Raw genomic sequence first — 21,920 nt, 5'->3', positions numbered from 1 at the left:
AAGCCCGCAGAGTCGCTGGCCGCCTCCCGGGCCGCCTTGGGCTGCCATTGGCTGGTGCATGTCACGTGCGGCGGCACGCTGCAGCTATTGGCTCGGGGCGGCGGCGAGGGTGGGGCGGCGAGCGCGGCCCGGGAGCTACTCTCAGTCCCTGCGCCTGCGGCTGCTGAGGTGGGCGCGGGCGGTTGAGGGGTGTGCTGGGGGCACGGCGCGGGGCGGCGGCGCCGGCGGCTGCGGAAGCGTCCTCTCTGCGCGGTGAGTGCGGCAGGCGGGGAGGGAGGGCCGACGGACCTGGCGGGTCTCTGGAGAGAAGGAGGTCGGCGCTGTGTCGCCCAAGCCGGGATCCCGACGCGTCAGCCGCGGGTGGAAAGCGGGTGAGGAGCAAGGGGGCCTGACGTGGGGCGGGGGTCGTTCCGCCATCTGCACCCGGCAAGCTGACGCCGGGAGAGAAACCCAAGACGGCGTCTGCGGCCCCGGAGCCCCCTGCGCGCGACCCCACCGCGGGCGCCTTGGGACCGCGCCGCCCCTCGCCCCTAGTGCTGGGGTCCCTGGTGCTGGGGCCCTCAGGTGTGGGTGTTCTCAGGTGCAGCGGTCCCCAGGTGCGGAGACCCCCAGGTGTGGGTGTCCCTAGGTGTGGGTGTCCTCAGGTGCGGAGGCCCCCAACTGTGGGTGTTCTCAGGTGCAGGCGCCCCCAGGTGTGGGTGTCCTCAGGTGCAGGGGTCTCCGGGTACGGAGGCCCCCAGGTATGGGTGTCCCTAGGTGTGGGTGTCCTCAGGTGTGGGGGCCCCTACTTGTGGGTGTTCTTAGGTGCCGAGGCCCCCAGGTGTGGGTGTCCTTAGGTGTGGGTGTCCTCAGGTGCAGGGGCTCTCACCCTCGAGGGTCCCCAGGTGCAAGGCACCCCAGAAGCGGGGACCTCCAGGTGTCCGGCCGGGGTCCCAGACCGGTGCTCAGGGGCTGCCTCTCTCCCCTGGCCTGGCAGGGACACCGCTGCTGGCCTTCTGGGGGTCCTGAGTAGGCGCGCTAGGTCTGGGAAAGCGCTCTCAGGGTTGCTCCCCTCCTCCCTTCCCTTTGGTCTGTGTAGCGCTTCCTTCCATGCTCCTCTGACCCTCATAAAAAATCCAGGTCCAAGGCAGTTCTCTTAAAGTTCATATTAGACCGCAGCACGTCGTGGAAAGGCGTCTAGAAGCCCCTGTTCACCCCCGAGGCCGCCAGTCTGGCTCAGTTATCTGCACGCCCTGCCGCATCGCTCTGCTGTAACGGACAGTCTCCCCGCTCTCGGTCATACAGATCGTTCAGGGTCACAGGAAAGTTTCAGCCAGAAATCTGGAAATTGGGGCGCCTGGGTGTCTCAGTGGGTTGAGCCTCTGCCTTTGGCTCAGGTCATGACCTCAGGGTTCTGCGGGGAGCCTGCTTCCCCCTCTCTCTCTGCCTGCCTCTCTGCCTACTTGTGATCTGTCAAATAAATAAAATCTTAAAAAAAAAAAAAAGAAATTTGGAAATTATCCTGAGGACAGACCGACAGACCCTAAATTACAGTTTTCTTTAAGGCACATCTCATCCTTTTTGCCAACTAAAAATGCCTCAGAATCTGAAGATTTTCTTTAGCTTTAAGCTGTACAGTAGGTGTGAAAATGTACACGTTGGAATGTTTCTTTTCTAGTGACTTCAGCTGTTCTTTCTCATCATTTCAGTCTTACCAAAAGATACATTTAATTATTTAGTTTACTCACCTTTTCTAAAAAGTTGAATAATCAAAATATTTCTTTGCAAATATAAACTCTGTCTTTTAATGCACTTAATGTGTTGTTACTGGAAAAAAAATAGGTATTTTTTTTCTGGTTCCTGTGAGGCAGCATGGAGTAGAGGAAATAATGTGGGTTTTGGTTTAAGGAAGAACTGATATTCTAATCTCAATTCCAATACTTTCTTGACTTTGGGCCTTGGACTTCCTGGAGGATTCTCACTTTGCTCATCTTGAAGATGGGGCAGGGCCTCCAGGGTTTTATCTGAGACAGTGGGTAGAAAACCCTTGGAGAATACTAAGATGACTGTTTTTCTACTGTTCGCTTTCTCCTTCACTGTTTTTAGACCAGATTTGTGAGTTCCAATCATGCTATAATATTCAATGTCATTTTCATTTCCAAAAAATATGCAATTTATTTTTGAGAATCTACTCTGTGTGAGGCAGTAAAAAATCCATAAAAATAATAAGGAGCCACCTTTTACATTTTTTGATAAATTTGAGGGCATGGACTATTTAACTCCTAATCGCTTTCCTTTCTATGACTAAAATCACCCATTTGTTAAGTCAGTAAATACATAGAACACTTTTTAGTATCGGGTCTTATGTTAAGTGGAGGGGATATACCAATGAGGAAGGCAGAGAAGGTCCCTGATCTTACAGAAATAGTATGGGGGGGGGGACAATAAAACAAGGTAATTGCAGATTGAACAATAAAACTGTACAGCCTCTGAATTTTTGTTTTTAAAGACTTTATTTATTTATTTGACAGAGAGATCACAAGTAGGCAGAGAGACATGCAGAGAGAGAGAGAGGGAAGCAGGTCCCCTGCTGAGGGACTTGATCCTAGGACCCTGAGATCAAGACCTGGGCCGAAGGCAGAGGCTTAACCCACTGAGCCACCCAGGTGCCCTGGCTTCTGAATGTTAACATGACAAGGAACTGTGTTTCTCACTGAGTTTAATTTGTAACAAAATAGTGGTTGGAAAATTCTAAAAACTCTTTTGAGTCTCAATTAAGCTTGTTACAAGTACTTTGTGTGGGATGCCTGGGTGGCTCAGATGGTTAAATGTCTTCCTTAGGCTCAGGTCATGATCTCAGGATCTGGGATCTAGCTCCATGCTGGGCTCCCTGCTCAGAGGGGAGTCTGCTTCTCCCTCTCCCTCTGCCTCTCCCCTTGCTTGTGCTCCTCTGTCTCTCTCTCTCTCTCTCAAATGAATAAAGTTTAAAAAATCTTTTTAAAAAATTGCTATTAAAAATGTGAAAGTAGTTTTTGTGTCAGAAAATAGGAAACTACAGGAAAATAAATGAGCACAACTGAAGATTTTGCAGGTCTGAAGTTTCTTTTTTAAGATTTTTTTTATTTTTATGTATTTATTTGACAGACAGAGATCACAAGTATGCAGGGAGGCAGGCAGAGAGAGAGGAGGAAGCAGGCTCTCCGAGGAGCAGAGAGCCCAATGTGGGGCTCGATCCCAGGATCCTGGGATCATGACCCAAGCCAAAGGCAGAGGCTTCAACCCACTGAGCCACCCAGGTGCCCCAGGTCTGAAGTATTTTTACAGTTGATCTAAGAGGTGTAACTTATGCTTGTTCCATAAAAATGTCAATGCTTTGATAGTTCTTTGGCTTAATTTCTAAGAAGTTATAATGTTATTCTCTCTTGGAAATCATTTTCTTTAATGGCAATTAGAATGGACACCTAGTTTGGTAGAAAATTGTGACCCCAAAAATCTATCTTTGTGGTCTCTAAAATTATCTTGTTAAAGGTTTATTTATTTTAGAGAGCATGTGAGCAGGGGTAGGGGCAGAAGGAAAGGGAGAGAAGCAGGGTCTCTGGATCTTTTTACTGGAGAATGGTATTAAAACCCAGGATTTGTTCTGATGTGCTCATTGCTACTGGGATGTCATTGTTTTTAGGTCCTGTGAGTGAGCAGAGCTAGGAAATAAATATATGTATATTTATTTACCTGTGTATGCATACGTCTGTATTATTTTTACTTTTACTCATCAGTTTCTGTATTAAGCTAAACAGAAGTTCCCAATGATGTCTCAGACTCTAATTCAGAACTCCACAGTTCATTCTAGCCTTTGCCCCTTTACTTACCGGTTATCTGTAACCTCCCACTCCCAGCAGTGAAAAACCTGGCTTCTGCCATTCACCATGTTTTTACTTATTTTTTCAGCCCTATTATATGTGTTCACTATCAAAATCATTAACCAGCACCTCCATGAGAAACAGTGTTTCCAACGATAGTGGGAATGTATAGTTCCTTTTGTTTTGTCTTTCAGTTTCCAGTCTTTTCCAAACTACACAGGTCCCTTTCTCCTGTGGGTTTATGTCATATATTTATATATTTGAAATACAGTTAAATTCTTTTTTTTTTTAAGATTTGTTCATTTATTTGAGAGAGAGAGAAAGAGAGCAAGTGTGTGCACACATGAACAGGGGAAGGGCAGGGCGGGAGAAAGAGAATCTGAAGCAGCCTCCACGCTGCTTCAGGTTCAATCCCATGACCTGAGAGGTTCAATATCATGACCCTGAGACTGGCCTGAGCTGAAATCAGGAGTTGAACACTTAACTGACTGAGCCACCCAAGTGTCCCATAATACAATGAAATTCTTTTGTTATAGTCTGCATCCCCCTTCTCTTCACTCCCCAGTTGATTTTTTAATTTGCATTTTAAAATATTGCATTAAAGCTTATTCTTCATGCTCTAAAATAGTTCTGGGGGTTTTGACAGATGGATAGCATCATGTATCCATCACTGTAGCTACCTTCTGAATGGTACTACTGTGCCACACTCATTCCCACCAGCAGGGAAAGAGGGTTCCTGTTGCTCTCCACCGTGACAGCATTTGATATTGCTGGTTTTTCTTGAGTTTTTGTTTTTTGCTATTCTAATAGATGTATAATGGTATATCATTATGTTTTTAACTGGCTTCCCCGTAATGAGAATCTTTTTATATGCTTATTTTCATCTGTAGATCTTTAATAAGGTATCTGTTCAGATCTTTTGCACATTTTTTTTTCAGTAGAATCTAAAAAATATAATAACAGGGTTTTATTTTTAATTTCAAAGTAAAGCTCAAACAATACAAAAGTGTATAAAGGAATAAAATAAGACAAACACTTGCTTTCTTGGTCCAAACGTAAATCTTTTAAAACTGGTGTTAGCAGATTGACCCATGTGCCGCCAGTTTCTCCCTATGTTTCTAATGCACAAATGCATTTTTCTATCATTTTGAAAATTTTTACAGATAAATGTAGCTAGACTAAAATTATTACTCTGCATTTGCTTTTGTTTTTTAATTTATCCCTGTATTACAGTCAATTTTCCAGCTCAGTACTTGTAAACCTAACTTGGTGGAAACATAACTGGTTTGTATTCCATGAGAAATATTAGAATGTGTTAGAATTTGCACAACTGTTTCTTACTCTCAAAAGTATTCAAATTAATACCAATTTCTTTTCTACAAGAAAAATACTACAGCAACCACAATTTATAAACACTGATGGCTTTTTTAGGTTTTTTTCTTAAATAGAAATACTATCTGTAGATACCTATAATATCTCTAATTACCCAACCAATATATGAGCAGGAAACAGTAGTAGTTAGTCCTCCTGCGAATATTAAATTCATCTTCTCTCTATCCTGGAACCTGTCCTTCCTGCCACCATGTTCTCCTTCCCACCCCCGCCCTCTCTTCTTACCCTCTCTCTCATTTTGCCAATTTGGAAAAATTGAGTTGACTTCTTATTATTCAGCCTTAAAAATTCTTGGCATATACTGGGTGCATGTCCTTTATCAAATGTGGGATTTGCAGATATTTTCTCTCAGTGTGTCTTTTCATCCTCTTCACAGTGACTTTCACAGAGTTTAGGGTTTTCATTTTAATTAAATCCAACTTGAAAGTTTCTTTGTTCATAAATTTGCTTTTGCTTTGTACTTAAAACTCATCACCAAACAAACCCAAGATCATGCAGATTTCCCCCTGTGTTTTCTTCTAGAAATTTTATAGTGTCTGCATTTTACATACAGGTCAGTGATCTGTTTCGAGTTAATATTTGTGTGAGGTTTAGTTTCTTGCATATGTACTTCCAATGTCTGGCACCAATTGTTGAATGGCTGTTCTTTCTCTATTGATTTGTCTTGGCACTTTTGTCAAAATGGACTGTGTTTTTGTGGGTCTGTTTCTAAGCTCTGTTAGGTACCATTGATGGATGAGTCCTATTTTTTTGCCCCTTTGTGGTCATTGCTTTATAGTAAGTCTTGAAATCAGGTAGTATGAATCCTCCAACTTTGTTCTCCTTTTCTAGAATTGAATTCGCTGTTCTAATACCTTTACTTGTTCATGTAAATGTTAGAATAAGGTTAAGTATGTTTCCAAAAAGCTGGCTGAGACTTCAGTAGGAATTGCATGAAGCTAAGGGAGAACTGACATCTTTACTATGTTGGGTCTTCCAATTCAAGAACGCTGATTCTGTACATATTTTGTTACCTCTGCACCTAGGAACTTCATTTTGGGGACTGCTATTATAAATGTATTGTTTTTTAAAATTCATATTCCAAGTATTCATTGCTGGCATATAGGAAAGCAGTTGACTTTTAGATCATGATCATGTACTTTTCAACTTGGCTAAATTCACTTATTATGTACAGGAATTATTTGGTAGATTCTTTGGGTTTTCTGCATAGACAGTTATGTTGTTTGTGAATAAAGACAGTTGTATTTCTTTTTATTCAATTTGTGTACCTCTTATTTTTTTTCCTTGTGTGGTTATACTAGCTAGAACTTTTATTATGAAGTTGAATTAGAAGTGGTGAGAGAGGACATCCTTGCCTCATTTCTGATCTTAGGGAGAAAACTTATCTCACTATTTAGTATGATGTTAGCTGTGATTTTTAAAAATAGTCTTAATAGGTTAAGGAAGTTCCCTTCTAAGTTTTTTGAGAGTTTTTATCATGAATGGGTTTTGAACTTTCTGCTGCATATATTAATATAATCCTATCTTTTTTATTTTTAAATTTTATTATTATTATTTTTAAAGATTTTATTTATTTGACAGAGAGCAGGAGAAAGCACAAGCAGGGGACGGTGGGGGGTGCAGTGGGGAGGCACGCTCCCCAGGTCATGAGCTAAAGGCAGACACTTAACTGACTGAGCCACCAGACATCCCAATCCTGTCTTTTTTTCATTCAGTCCATTAATATGATGAATCACATTGATTGACTTACAGATGTTGAATCAGCCTTGCATTGGAATGAACCCTATGTGATCATGATGTTTTGCCCTTTTCATGTAGTCAGTTTGCTGGATTCAACCTGAGCCAAAGGCACATGCTTAACCAACTGAGCCACCAAGGTGCCCCTCATTTCCCTCTTTTAATCAACATCTTTCCCCCAAAGCATTGCTGGTTCTGAGTCAGGTTTTCTGTATTTAGTTGCTTTGTCCCTTGGTGCCAGGGAGGACCTTCCCTGGTTGTCCTGTCCTACATCAGAGGGAAGGTGCTTAGCAGTTGGAAAGCACTTAAGGCCACAGTTGAGTAACAAGGAAGGTGAGGAGGGAGAAACTCTCAGGTATTTCCCATCTAAAGTCTGTCTTCTCAAGGTTGTAAGTGTTGGAAATCATCTTGAAGCATGAGCTAGAGTCACCTTATTGGGCACATCATTTTTACAAAAGTTTAACAGGCAATAAAAGGCAAAACTTGGGGCACCTGGATGGCTCAGTTGGTGGAAGGTCCAACACTTGATCTCAGGACCTGATTTCAGGTTTGTGAGTTCAAGCCCTGTGTTGCATGTGGAACCTATTTTAAAAAATGCAAAACTTAAAAATAATTATACACAACAGAAAAAGTAATATGGCAACTCCAAATTATATTATGATCTCCACAAATGTTCCCAGCGGAGACTCCATGACACTATCAGTGAATGCGATGAACTCTGAGCACCGAGGATGGTGTACAGAGGGCAAGTGTCATAACGCACACCGACAGCGCAGATCTCCCGAAGCCCCCCCACCCCCAGTAAAAGGGATTATCTGATCGCGGGGACGTTGGAGAGGGGTCCCCAGGTAGGGATTCTCTTTCTCACGGAATTTCAGCCACACGAGAAGAAGTGGCCTGTCTACAAGGGAACGTTTCGGTCCAGTGACCAAACATACAGACCACGACTGAAATGTCTGTCTGTCCCTGAGATAGGGAGGCTGTAGGAGATCCACTTGGCAAACTGGAGTGGCCCAGCAGGCGGTCCAGAGTCTGGGAGCAGAGCAGTTTTCCCCGGATTGGGCTCGGAATGGGTGGGACAAGCAAAGTAGGGACTTTCTGTGGCCCTATTAGCTCTCCCCTCCCCAGTATTGGTTCATGAATGCTTTTGGCCTCCAGGGAGTCATATGCAGAATGACCAGGAATGTTAATAATGGCCAGAGCTGCCAGTGAAAATATGTCATGTAATAAATTTTGGATATAGCCATTTAAAATTTTATCTCCATTGGAGGTAAACCTCACTGTTTCCATAGTATTTCAAAGTCAAGAGTTGCTGGAAAGCATACCAGCTCTTGATGTAAATGCTTGTTATCTCGCCCTTGGCTAGGGGATCACGTCAGGGGGTGCAATTCAGCCTGTTGGGCTGAAGTAGCCAAAGGTAAACATGCTGCCTCAGTGGCTTCAAAGGGAGTTCCCCGGCCAACCCAGCACGGTATTTAACAGGTTCATCCTTTAATAAGAACCATCAGTAACCCACTAAAAATCTGCATTTGAGCTGCAGAGACATTCCTGTAAATTGTCAAAAGGTGATCTGTCAGCGTTAAGCAGTCACGGGGGGGTGGGGGGGGAGAAGAGTAGCAGGGTTAAGTCTATGCAGTGAGGAAGAGTTACATGGGCAGCATTTAGCAGGAGGATGTCAGGAGGCGAGGTGACTGGCTGAAAATCATTGAGTGTGAGGAGAATTCAGGAGGGCTTCTACTGCATGGGGCAGAGGGATGGTTAGAGGGGACCCTGCGACTGTTTCTGGAGTGGCCTTAACTAAGAGGGCAGTGACAGGAATGGCTGTGAGGCAAGGGGGGTTATACCCGAGCCATATTCAGGGTCCGGTTGTTAGCTGTAATGCCCTACAGGGCGATGATGGTCCCTGGTGGGGTGAGCGCTCCAAGGGCATTCCTTCCCTCTCACAGACAAAGAGGAAAAAGGGAAGTTGATGGTTAAGATGTCCAAAGGCAGGGGTCTTATTAGACTTTTCCTTGAAGTCGCAAAAGCTCTGTTATCCTTATCTTTCCAAATAATAGGGTCAGGTTTGTTGATTTTTCAGGAAAGCAATAGAGGTTGAGCTGTAGGAGAAAGTTTGGGATCCAGTTTTGACAGCAGTCAGCTAGTCCAAGAAAACCTCTCACTGGGGTTCAGTTTTAGGTTTAGGCATGTTCAGGATGCCTTGAGGTCTCCCTGGATCCAAATCTAGTCCTGGTCCCGAGATCAGGGGCCCTGAGTCTCCAACCTGAGTTTGAACACACTGCAATTTTTCTTTGAAGGTTTTATGTCCCTTTAAAGGCAAAAGTTTTAACAGATGAACGTTCCCTTCCTGTGAAGAGGTCTGAGAAGCAGAGCAGAAGAGCTGATCATTTCCCTATTGGAACAAAGTAGAGCCTGCAGAAAACCTTCTGTCGTCCGAATCAGCTTTTAAGGTTTATAACGGTAAGAAGGACTCTGAGAAGTCCTGGGGCATAACTATCCAGATAGATCTTAATTCTTCCCAAGTGAAAGCAAAAAGATTTTGGCTATCCTTATCTACTGGAATACTAAAAAAATGCACTGGATAGATCAGTCACAGTGAGCAATTTGGTTTCAGTGGGGTTGGGTGTCAGTATGTGTGGGATTGGAACAGCAGGGTGCTGAGGGATATCAGTGGTACTTATTGCTCAGGTTCCCGGACACAGCTTCATCCTCAGCCACTGAGTGTTCTTGCAGGTGAGCTAGAGATACTCCGGGGTCTGGTGCCGGAAATAATGAGGCCCTGATCCTTGTGATATTCTATGATGGACTTGATAACTTGAAAGGCTGCTTTATTTATGCAGTATTGGCTAGTTCTGGGAAGAGATTCGGAAGGATCTGTTTGAGTCTGGATAGGAGGTGCCCTGTGGATTCTGCCAATATCCCTTGCAGATTTTGCCCATAAGGAGGATGGCAGCTGATCTAATTGGGACAAATGGTTAGTGTCTTTTAGCTCAGAGATGGAGCAAAGAAGAGATGTTGAAGAGGCATTTGATTTACTTCATATAAATGGAGTTACTTGTATGTATTCTTCTCTGCCTTGTTTTATTTAGTAATTTATCTTATCTTGCTTTTGCATCGTTGTCAAAAATCAGTTGTCCTGCAGGTGTGGGTATATTTTTGGAGCTTCTTTTTTGTCCCATTGCTCCATTTATCTGGCTTTAAGCTCCTACTTCACAGTTTTTATTACTGCTGTTGGAAATTAAGTAGTGTTAGATGGACAACTTTTTCTTCTTTTTCAGTGGTGTTTTGGCTACAGGGGATCCTTTGTATTTCCATATGTTTCATGATTGGCTTTCAATTTCTACAAAAAGCTTTATGGGCTTTTGGTTGGGATTGTGATGGCTCTGTTGGTCATTAGGGAGAAAACTGGTATCTTAACTAGTCTTCTGAACTATGAACACAGTAGATCTTGCCCCTCCCCACCCATTTTTTAGGTCTTTAATTTTTCTCAGTAGTGCTTTATAGTTTTCAGTATACAAGCTTATCTCTTTTATCAGATATATCCCTAAATACTTCATATTTTTCCATGCTAATGTGTGTTTTTAATTTTAATTTTGTTATTTGTCCTCATTATATAAGAATGTGATCAATTTTTATATATCGATATGCATACCATAGCCTTGCTAAATTGGCTTACTATTTCTAATAGGTTTTTTTGTGGATTGCATCAGATGTTCTATGTAGATAATGTCATCCTTGAATAAACATAATTTTACTTTTTCCTTTCCAGTATGAAAGTCTTTTACTTCTTTTTCTTGTATTATTGCTCTGGCCTCCATACTGTGTTAAATAAAAGTGACAAGACTGGATGTGCTTGTCTTGGGGAGGATACATTGAGTTGAACAAAATCTCAACATATCAAACATTTGTGGGCCTGGGGCACCTGGGTGGCTCAGTGGGTTAAGCCTCTGCTTTCAGCTCAGGTCACGGTCTCAGGGTCCTGGGATTGAGCCCTGCACCGGGCTCTCTGCTCCGCAGGGAACCTGCTTACCCCCACCTCTCTGCCTACTTGTCATCTCTGTCAAATAAATAAATAAATCTTTAAAAAAAAAATTTGTGGGCCCTCTAAAGCAGTGCTGAGAGAAGGTACAAGGCTGGTTCAATATTTAAAAATCATTCAGAGTATCCACTGTGTCAACAGGTTGAAGAGACAAAAATCATATATGTATATCAATTGATGGAGAAAAAGCATTTGACACAATCAAACAGTGATACATTATTAAAAACTCTCAGAAAATTAGGAGTAGAGGGAACTGATTCAACTTGAAAAAGAGCATTTTTAAACAGTTTGTAGAAATAAAGCTATAATTCAAGCTACAGAAATAAAACTGGGTTTATGTATCAATCTTCTATCTTGCCAACTTGCTGAACCTGCTTATCTGTTCTGTAGTTTTTTTAGTCAGTTCCTTAGAACTTTCTAAATACAACATCCTATCTACAAGTAGAAATAGTTTTACTTCTTTTTCAATACAGAAGTCTTTCATTTTTCATTCTTACATTATCACACTGACTGGAACCTCCATTACAATGTTAAGTAGATATGGTAAGAGTACATATCCTTATCTTATTCATGATCTTAGGAGAAAGCCCTCCATCTTTCTGTAAATCATGTTGTTAGTTGTGGATATTTCATAGGTGCCCTTTATCAAGTTGAGGAAATTCCCCTCCTACTGCTAGTTTATTGAATATTTTTACTGTGAGAGAATGTTGGATTTTGTCAGGTGATTTTTCTGTGTCTGTTGAGATGATCACATGGTTTTTGTTTTTATTATTGATACATTACATTGATCTTAATATTGATATGTTACATTGATTTTTGAATGTTAAACTAACCTTGCATTCCTGAGATAAATTCCACTTGCTCATGGTGTATATATATATACTTTTCTATATGCTGTTGGATTCAGTTTGCTAACACTGAGGATTTTGCCTCTGTATTTAAAAGAGACATTGGTCAATAGTTTCTTTTCCTGTGATAGCTTTCTCATTTTAGTATCAGTGTAATACTGTACTCATAAAATGAATTATGACATGTTCTCTCCTCTTCTATATTTTGGAAGAGTTTGAAAAGTGTTGGTATTAATACCTTTTTAAATGTTTGGTAGAACTCACCAGTAAAACCGTCTGGGTTTGGTTTTTCTTTGTGTGAAGTTTTTGAAATTATTTAATTTCTTTACTTGTTGTAGATCTGTTCAGATTTTTCTGTTTCTTCACGAAGATATTTTTGGTAGTTTCTGTTTTCGTAGTAATTTATTTCATCTTACTATTTTTTTGTATACTTTTCTTCGTAGTTTTTTCTTATCCTTTTTATTTCTATAAGGTTAGTTATATTGTCCCTTTCTACTCTTTAATAATTTGAGTTTCTTCTTGGTTAGTCTCGCTAAAAATTTGCCAATTTTCTTGATCTCTATTAAAGAACCAAATTTTGTTTTTTTATATATTTTACTTATTTGAGAGAGACTGAGCGAGATAGAGAGAGAGAGAAGGAGCAGGGTGAGGGACAGAGGAGTAGGGAGAAGCAGACTCCCTGGAAAAGGGAACCCAGCAAGGGGCTGGATCCCAGAACTCCAGGGTCATGACTTTAGCCAAAGGCAAGCACTGAGCCACCCAGGCACTCCTAGGAAGAATCAAATTTTGGGTTTGTTGATTGACTCCATTATTTTTTGTCTTCTTTCTTTTATTTATTTCCACTCTACTCTTTTTCATTTCCTACTTTCTGCTTACTTGGGTTCATTTTATTCTCTTTTTCCCGTTACTTAGGGTGAAATGGTAGATTATTGATTTAAGTTTTCTTCTTTCTTTCTAAGAAGGTACTTTGTATGTTTTAGTTCTTTTTAATTTGTCGAGGTTTGTTTTATGACTTAGCATATGGTCCACTCTGAAGAATATTTTTGTTCACTTGAGAAGAATTTGTGTTCAGCTCTTGCTGGGCTTAAAGTGTTTTGTAGATGTCTGCTACAACTAGGTAGTCTATAGTGTCCTTTAAGTCTTCTGTTTATTTGCTGGTCTTCCGCTTCATTTCTGTTCATTATTGGAAGGGGAATGCTGACGTCTCCAGCTATTTCTGTTGCCTTGTGTATTGCTCTCTTCAGGTTTTCAGTTTTACTGTGTGTATTTTGGGGTTCTGTTCTTTTTCTTTTAAGGTTTTATTTGTTTGAGAGAAAGAGAAAGCATGAACAGGGGGAGGGGCAGAGGGAGAGGGAGAAGCGGACTCCCTGCTGAGTAGGGAACCCAACACAGGCCTCCATCCCAGGACCCTGGGATCATGACCTGAGCTGAAAGTAGATGCTTAACCGACTGAGCCACCCAGGCCCCCTGGGGTTCTGTTCTTAGGTGCATGGATATTTAGTCATTATATCCTACTGGTGAATTGATTTCTAACCATTGTAAAATGTCCTTATTGTGTCTATAGTAACAATTTTTGTCTTACTCTATTCTATACAGTATATAGCCATCTTGGCTCTATTTAGGTTACTGCTTACTTGGTATCTATTTTGACATCTTTTTTTTCTTTCAGCCTGTGTCATTGACTCTAAAGTGTGTTTTTGTAGACAGCATAAACTTAGGTCATTTTTAGATTCAAATGGAATCCAATTTATATTTTTCTTTATGCTTTTGGGTCCGTTTTTTAAAAGCCTTTATTTTTTTAGGGAAATTTTAAGTTTACAGCAACCTAGAGAGGAAGGGACGGAGATGACCCATATATCCCCTGCCCACACGCATGCACATGTGATCAACCTCACGCACCAGAATGGTTCATTCGTTACCAATGATGAACCTACATTGACACCTCATGGTTACCCAGACTGCTTACCTTAGAGTTCACTCTTAATGTTCTATGGATTTAGACATCCTGTAGATTTGGACAAATACATAATGACTTTATCCATCATTATAATACACAGAGCATTTTCACTGCCCTAAAAATCTGTGCTCTGCCTATTAATCCTGCCCTTCTTCCCCCAGCCCCACTGATCTTTTTATTGCCTCTGTAGTTTTGCCTCTTTCGGAATGTCATATAGTTAAGTCATGTATCATGTAGCCTTTTCAGATTGGCTTCTTTTACTTAGTGACAGGTTTTTAAGATTTCTCTATGTCTTTTCATGGCTTGGTAGCTCATTTTTTTTAGTGCTGAATAATATTCTATTATTTTAATGTACTATAGTTTATCTATTCACCTGTTGAAGAGAATCTTAGCTGCTTCCAAGTTTTATGAATAAAGTTGCTGTGAACATCTATGTGCAAGTTTTTGTGTGGACATAGTTTTCAACTCCTTTGGAAAAATAGAAATGCAATTGCTGGATTGTAGAGTATATTTAGCTTTATAAGAAACCACCAAACTGCCTTCCAAAGTGACTGTACCAGTCTGCATTCTCACCCACAGTGTATGAGAATTCCTGTCGCTCCACATCCTCATCAGCATTTGGTGTTGTCTTTGCTCCACAGTTTTGCTGTTCCAGGAGGTGTGAAGCTGTATCTCAGTGTTTTCATTTGCATCCTGTTGGCATATTACGTGAAGCATCTTTTCACATGCTTATTTTCCATCTGTATATCTTCGTTGGTGAGGTGTCGGCTACGGTCTTGGGCCCATTTCTGCAATCAGGTTGTTTGTTCTCTTACTGTTGAATTTTAAGAGTTTTTTTTTTTTGTATATTTTGGATAACAAATCATTATCAGATGTGTCTTTTGCAAAAATTTTCTCCGAATCTCTGGCTTGTCTTTTCATTCTTTTGACATTGTCTTTGCAGAGCAAAATTTTTAAATCAATTCCAGCTTATTAATTATTTTCTTCATAGGTTGAACCTTTGGTGTTGTATCTAAATAGGCATCACTACACCCAGGTAGTGATGGTTTCATCATGGTTTCTCCTGGGTTATCTTCTAAGAGATTTGCAGTCTTGCATTTTATGGTTAGGTCTTCCATCCATTTGAGTTAATTTTCGTGAAGAGTGTAAGGTCTGTGTCTAGATTTTTTTTTATGTGGGTGTCCAGTTGTTCCAACACCATTTGTTGAAGAGACTGTCTTTGCTCCATTGTGTTGCTTTGTCTTTTTGTTAAAGATCATTTGACTTTATTTATGTGGGTTTATTTCTGGGCTCTCTGTTCTACAGATTTATATTTTTGTGCTTTGGCCAATTCTACATTGTCTTTGTTACTGTAGTTTTATAGTAAGTCTTGAAGTTGGTTAGTGTCAGTCCTCCAACTTTGTTCTCCTTAATTATTGTGTTGGCCATTCTAGGTCTTTTCCCTCTCCACATAAATTTTAGAATCATTTTAATGATGCCTATAAAAGAACTTGAACTACCTGTAATTGAAAAAAATTTTTAAATAATATGTCATAGAAATGTATTTAAATGTGAACATAATTATGTATCCACAACATTTATATACTTAGTAAAAGGAATAATTAACAAACATTTGTTGGTTAAGATTCCAAATTATGCCGTCCAAAATGGTGTGGTATCTCGTACTTGACCCAAAAGTGGCTGCTGTGGGGAGTCTTTCTTCCTGCTGATACCACCTGCAGAGCAGTGACCTGACTCCAGGTGATCACTTGGTCCAAACTAGGATTTGGGGAGCAACATTAGTACCCAGGTCTCACCCAGGAATAGGAAGCTTTTTCTAGGTTTGATTGATGATGTGGGGCTTCTTAATGCATTCTGGGATTTTGTGAGGATCGACTAAGGAATTGTAAAAGGCGGGTTTTATTATTTGCCAGCTAAAGAGAACCCAGGAGACACACCTTCACAGTGACCTGTATGAACACTGGCTGTTAGTTAAATGCAAATGGCTTGTCTCATGCAGCAGTTCTCAAAGCATCACTGGAAACCAGGTAGAAATGCAGATTCTCAGCCCCACCCAGACCTACTAAGTGGAAATTCTGTGGGTAAGGCCCAGCAGTCTGGGTTTTTAAGAAAACCCTTCTGATGGGTGTTAAATCAGTAACCGTTGACATCTTGATGAGTTTGAAGGATCTGTGGTGGTGACACTGACAGGGGTGGGTTCAGACCTGTAGGAATGAGGCTCATGTGGCTGTGGGGAGAGCACAGGGATGGTGGAAACCTTGCTTGCAAAAATCTGCTCCACCTACTTTTTACTTTCTTAACATTTTACCCATTTGTTCTATCGTAATGTGTTTTCTGAAGACTCTGAACCAAACGGCACATTTCTTTAAATGATGAAAAAGAAGATCCTGCTCTGGTGTTGTTTTTCCCTGATCTGTGATGAGTCTCCTGAGAGCCCAGGGGCCTTCCCTGAGGTGCATTCAAGGTGTGAGATCACAGAAGCGAGTGAAGTTCATAGCAAAGTGTCAGACATCAGTATATTCAAGGCAGCCCTTAGTCCTTTCTGTGAGGACTTAGCTTGCTAGAAAGGCTGGAGTGATGTCAAGAAAGAAAAAGCATTTTTAAAAAATGTTGCCTGCTTGCCCCCAGGGGTGATTTCAGGAGAAAAAGAATTTTATCCAGTTTCCTCATTTTTTTTTTTTTGAGGTGCAGATTCAGAAGGGAGGATGTTTCCATTTAAAAGATATTTGGGGGGGCGCCTTGCTGGATCAGTTGGTTAAGCATCTGCCTTCAGCTTAGGTCTTGGTCCCAGGGTCCTGGGGTCAAGCCCTGTGTTGGGTCCCAGCTCAGGAGGGGTGTTAGCTTCTTCCTCTCCCTCTGCCCCTGCTCATGTGCTCTCCAGCTTACTCTTTCTCTCACATAAATAAATGAAATCTTAAAAAAAGAAAAAAAATTTTAAAAAGAAAAATTGGGCTTTTTGTTTGTTTATTGTTTTTATTATTATTTTTTAAGATTTTATTTATGTATTTGACAGAGATCACAAGTAGGCAGAGAGGCAGGCAGAGAGAGGGGGTGGGGGAAGCAGACTTCCTGCTGAGCAGAGAGCCTGATGCGGGGCTCGATCCCAGGACCCTGAGATCATGACCTGAGCCCAAGGTAGAGGCTTTCCACTGAGCCACCCAGGTGCCCCTGTTTGTCTATTTTATTACATGTGGAATGGTAAAGATTCCTTAAGGACTAAAGACTTGTGTGTTATCAGGAAGCTAGGTTTTATAACATCCAAGCCACTAGGTAAATCTTTAGTCAGCCCTATATGATAAGGGGATGTAAGAGAATGGATAATTGGTATTAGGGAAGCCATCCTAAAGCAGAGAAAATCTGGGCAGTGTTGAAATGAAACAGACCCACCCCTCAATGAATTAGAAGGAACACACGTCTGTCAGGTTGAAGACCTGCAAGAAGTTGGAGATATACATATGATCGGAAAAACTAAGATAAGGAAAATACCATTCCTTGCCTTCGCATGGTGGTGCCATCTTGTCATTTCTGTGGTCTCAGCAATAACCTTGACATAGGGAAGGCATGCTTACTGCTTCCCCTTTGCAGATGAAAAGGCTGAGGTTTGGTGAGATTAAACGGTGGTGGGGGTAGTGGAAGCTGCCTTTAACTGAACAGTAATTTGTGTAGTCATTCAGTACCTCTTTACTGAGGACCTACTATGTGCCGGGTCCTGTTTCATACAGAAGTTGACAAAGCAGACAAAACTCTATGCCTTCATGGAGCTGACATTCTGGTCATGGAAGGCAGACAATAAAAGGGATAAATCAGTAAATTATGTACCATGTTAGGTGTGTTTTCTTCAAAAGTCCTGAGGGGAACGATGAAACAGGGAAGGGGTTTGAATTGGAAACAGGGTGGCTAGATGGGTTTTGAAGAGAGGGGGAGCATGACCTGGCTGATGTTAACAAGGTCACTCTGGCTGCTCTGTTGAGGAGAGGCTGAATTCCATTACGGTCAGGCCCAGAATGAGTCTGTACGTGGGCTTGCAGGTCATCTTTGCAATGACTGTGGGCAGATGTGAGGCTCGGAGATGTTGGCAAATGTGCTTCAGATTGTAGAGCTGGTAAGTGCCAACAGCTCTGTCCATGCGTGTGTGGATTCATGACCGTACAGTCAGACCAGCTGCATTTCTGTTAGGAGGAGGAGGAGGCCAAAATATGTAAAGGAAGTTTGTTCTTGACACTTGTCTTTGGGGCAGCAGTGAATTAAGATTTGGATAAAGGATTAACAAAGCGCACAAAGCAAAACAAATTGAAAATCTTGCTATGGATAGAGAGGTCTGAAAAGTTTCCTGCAAGCTAAGGAATTATCAGTGTAGAAGAGTTAAAATGCACACAGTGATACTGCAATTTCTTTTATCGAGTTTGAGTCTTTGCTTTTGAGAGACCGTGTGTGTGGTGGTGGAGAGCACAGATTCCGGAGCAAATGGTGTGAATTCAGAGCCCGGCTCCGCTATCTAACAGCTGTGTGACTGTAGGCAAATTATTTGACTTCTCTTTGCCTTCATTTTCTAATCCATAAAATGGGAATAATGTATGAAGCTAACCACATTTTTACCACATGGTCCAGCAGTCATGCTCCTTGGCGTTCCCGTAGGAGCTGAAAGACCTGTGCGCACACCCGCACCCGCACGTGAATGCGCACAACAGTTTCATTCATAACAGCAAAGCCTTGGAAGCAAGTCCGATGTCTTTCAGCAAGTAACTGGTAACTAAACTGTGATTCCTCTAGAGAATAGACTACTATCCAGCACTAAGAAGAAATTGACTGCCAGGCCATGAAGATGTGTGGAAACCTGAAATGCATCTCACTAAGTGAAAGGTGCTAATCTGAAAAGGTGACACACCATGATTCCATTAATTTGACATTCTGAAAAAGGCCAATCTGTGGAGACAGTGAACAGATCAGGAGTTGTTGGCATGGGGCAGAGAAGGGGATGACTGAGCAGCAGAAATTCTCTGAATGGCAGATACAGGTCCTTAAACATTTATCCACATCCCATAAGGTATCCAGCACCACGAGTGCTCCCTAAGGTAAACTGCAGACGGTGGGTGATGACGAATGTGTCTGTGGGGCTCATCCGCTGTGACCAGTGTGCTGTCGGGTGTGGGGGTTGATGGTGAGGGGGCCTGTGCATGTTGGGGTGGGACAAAGGGTTCAGAGGAATCCTCTGTACTTTCCCCTTAGTTTTGCTATGAACCTAAAACTGCTCTAAAAATACACTGTTTTCTTTTTTAATTGGAATAATAGTAGTACTCACCACATGGTGGTGTGGTGAGGATTATGAGTAAGGCAAAGAAGGGACTTGGAACAGTGCCTGGCATGGAGTAAGCTTATGTGTTATAGTTATTATTAATATATTATTTGTGGACATAAAAGTATATAGCTTTCATAAGTTCACTCACATACTTGGAGATCTCTATTTTTGCCCATACAAACTTAAATTTTTCAACCTCAAATTCTTCTACCACGATTGCCATGTAGAAAGTAATCCCGTTGGCCTGTGTCTTTAATGTGGGCAGAGGGCCTCTTGCAGCAGGAGGAGGTGGAGGGCAGGTTGACTCCTTCCCAGATGTCCCACCTCAGACATCTTGACCCTGATGGCCGCGGAGCACAAGTGATCTGCACACCCCGGAAGGAGGCTGCTGCACGCCTCACTGCAGGCATGTCTAACACAGTCGCCACCCGCTACCCCCAAAAGTACATGTGCAGACTTTTTGTCTGGAAGGGGGAAGGGAAGGCAGTGTCCTCAGAACTCCTCAGGTCACTGCAGAGCCTGTCTCTCATGTGATACGGCTTTTTTATGAAGGAGAACATTCTTTTTGTCAAACTCTTACTTCGTGATGACTCTACAGTAGGAATGATCGTCCATTCCTATTCTGAGTTTTAAGTATTGGGTACTAATTAGTGAGCCAGTGATTAATCCTAAATGTTGAGTCATTTTGAGGAACATCTTGGGATGAAAGCAAATTGTAGGATAGAGCGAGCAAAATATCTGTCATTAGCAGCAGGAAATGAAATTAAAGAAGATGATCGTGCAGTGAAATGACAGGATTACTGTTCAAACCCCGTTTCTCCTGACTCTGCAACCAGGCACATGAAATGAATTCAGTTGTGAATGAAGTTAATGTTTCGTAAATCTTCTTGAGAAAGTCAACCATCACTAACTACCAGCAGGACTGTTTTCTAGGTAGTCAAGGGACTACTTTACAAAGTCTTACAAAATACTCTGATACTGGTTTGCAAATTAAAATAACAGCAATATATTGGATAGGTGTATGCCAGACATTGTGCTAGAAATACACACGCAATTGTTCTTTATCCTCATAAGAAGCTGAGAAAGATATGATAATCCTCATTTTATAGAAAAGAAAATTGAAGCTCAAAATGGTTCGTATAGATGGCAGTGAACAGAGTCAAGGTTTAAACGCAGAACTTCTGACTGTGGCTTTAGCCACAGCTTTAGCCTAGCGGAGCCGCATGTACTTGGTCCGTTACCCACAGCTGGGTGACACATCCCCGCTTTCATGCAGAGTTAATGCGCAGAGAGCACTCGCAGACTTCCCGTGGATGCCAGTTATGCAGAGAAGGCCGAGGGGTTTCTGCTTCCAAGCACAGTGAAACCGCAGAGACCAGGGTTACACTTCTGCCTTAAACAACTAGAAAACCAGACAAAATATATAAAAATGGGGTTTTGCACAGTGGAAAGCAGGCAGCTTAAGACAGTGATCCCTGAGAGGAGAGAAAAGACATGGTGAGCCCAAGATTGCACTGTCTGCCTCCCTGGAAGCAGTTTCCAGGCTGCCGCATGGGAGGAGACCTAGAGGGAGCCTCCTCAGAGATGCGCCGAGAGCCAGGGTAAGATGAAGGGCACTGGGGAGAAGAGGGTGGCACAGAGAGGGCCGTGGACACGTGCAGAGGGCCTGCAGTCTCCGCCAGCCTTGGTGTTTGACTGAGGACTGATCTGTGCACACTACCCAAGGCTGGGGACAAACATAGGAAGGAGTGGACAGTCCCACTCTCAGGGCTCTCAGAGGGGTGGAAGTGGCTCATGTTCCCACCAGCCAGGGAAGAAAGGCCTCGTGGTATGCAGAGAGGCAGGTAGAAGCCTCGGAAAGATGTCACGTTAGTGATGGGACTAAATTAGCTTACAATGAAGGCTGCTGTCGAGCTGCCATGCTATACCAGCTGCAGAGCGTTAGTCTGAGGAGATAAGGGAGAGAAGTCAGTGGTTGAGGTCTGTTGGCTAAGTAATGGGGGTTTCCTGGAGGAAGCTGGAAGGGGCAGTGGGACAGGAGTGGGGACTGGCACTTGGCCAAAGAGGAGGGCTGTTTACTGTGTCAGGCAGCGGAGCTGGGGCTGCGACACTGTTTAGATCAAAGCAGGTGGTGACACCTGCAAGGAGTAGGAAGAGGAGCGCGCACCAATGCTTGCCTTCGAGTTTCTGTTTTAACTCAGAGACTTTGAAAGGTCTGGAAGTCCCGTTTCCCAAACCGATGTTTATGAGATGTCGCAGATCTTTGAAAATGAATAGTTTAACTCTAAGCATATATTAACTCTCAGGTAATTAGACCATTAAAGAAAACTCCATTTTTCCACTGCTTTTCCTAGGATAGAAGAATTACTGTTTCATAAAAAGCATATATTCGTGTTATTTTATTAAATTAAAATTTAATATTTAAATAATACAAATGTAAATGTTTTACAAATAAACAGAGCTTTTACTATTTTTAAGATGACTTTTATAGTAGTATAGTCACATTTGGATACATATGATATTCTTTTTTTTTTTTTAAAGATTTTATTTATTTGACAGAGAGAGAGAGATCACAAGCAGGCAGAGAGTCAGGGAGCAGAAAAGAGAGAGGGAAGCGGGCTCCCTGCTGAGCAGAGAGCCTGATGTGGGGCTTGATCTCAGTACCCTGAGATCATGACCTGAGCCAAAGGCAGAGGTTTAACCCACTGAGCCACCCAGGCTCCTCTACATATGATATTCTTTAAGATGGGCCATCTTTAATTTTGTAGATTAACTATTATATTTTAGTAATACTGTCAGCCCGCAACAAAGGGAT

The 21,920-nt window shown here is 42.1% G+C and overlaps 1 protein-coding gene across 2 annotated transcripts in view; it reads left to right on the top strand.

The window, feature by feature from the left end:
• The first annotated feature begins 212 nt into the window (after positions 1–212).
• PTPDC1 (protein tyrosine phosphatase domain containing 1) overlaps positions 213–21,920 on the top strand; it is a 52,029-nt gene continuing 30,321 nt past the window's right edge. Inside the window, exon 1 of one of the 2 annotated variants that reach the window (XM_032866432.1) lies at positions 213–252. The gene's annotated coding sequence lies outside the window, so the exon portion shown is untranslated. Of the gene's footprint in view, positions 253–7,787; positions 7,814–21,920 lie in introns of those variants that run through there. The other variant, XM_032866433.1, reaches the window with a different exon arrangement.

Source organism: Lontra canadensis, unplaced genomic scaffold (assembly GCF_010015895.1).
Source record: "Lontra canadensis isolate GAN:19392208 unplaced genomic scaffold, GSC_riverotter_1.0 scaffold31, whole genome shotgun sequence".
NCBI classification, from domain to species: domain Eukaryota; kingdom Metazoa; phylum Chordata; class Mammalia; order Carnivora; family Mustelidae; genus Lontra; species Lontra canadensis.
This window is presented reverse-complemented; position numbering and strand designations above follow the sequence as displayed.